Source organism: Lupinus angustifolius, chromosome LG07 (assembly GCF_001865875.1).
Source record: "Lupinus angustifolius cultivar Tanjil chromosome LG07, LupAngTanjil_v1.0, whole genome shotgun sequence".
NCBI lineage: Eukaryota > Viridiplantae > Streptophyta > Magnoliopsida > Fabales > Fabaceae > Lupinus > Lupinus angustifolius.
This window is the reverse complement of record NC_032015.1, coordinates 7,921,536-7,921,807: the sequence shown is the minus strand read 5'-3', so window position 1 is coordinate 7,921,807 and position 272 is coordinate 7,921,536.

Below are 272 nucleotides of genomic sequence, written 5' to 3'. Positions count from 1 at the left end.
TTAATCATGTTAAAATAAAGTCTAATTCAAGTCTAGGCAATAAAGAAATTAGTTGATTGAAGAGTAGGAAGTGAAAACTGCAACTTGCCAAAAATAGTTAGTTTTCAAAATTCTGTTATGGTAGTTAGTCAAGCTTAGGCTATAAAAGGAAAGTGTATGAACTTGTTGTTTAAGTAACTTTTCAATCCAATTCAATACACTGCATATTCATTGTATTCTTCTTCTTCTTCTCTCTTTATTCTTCTGTTTCCAACAAACTTGGTATCACGAGC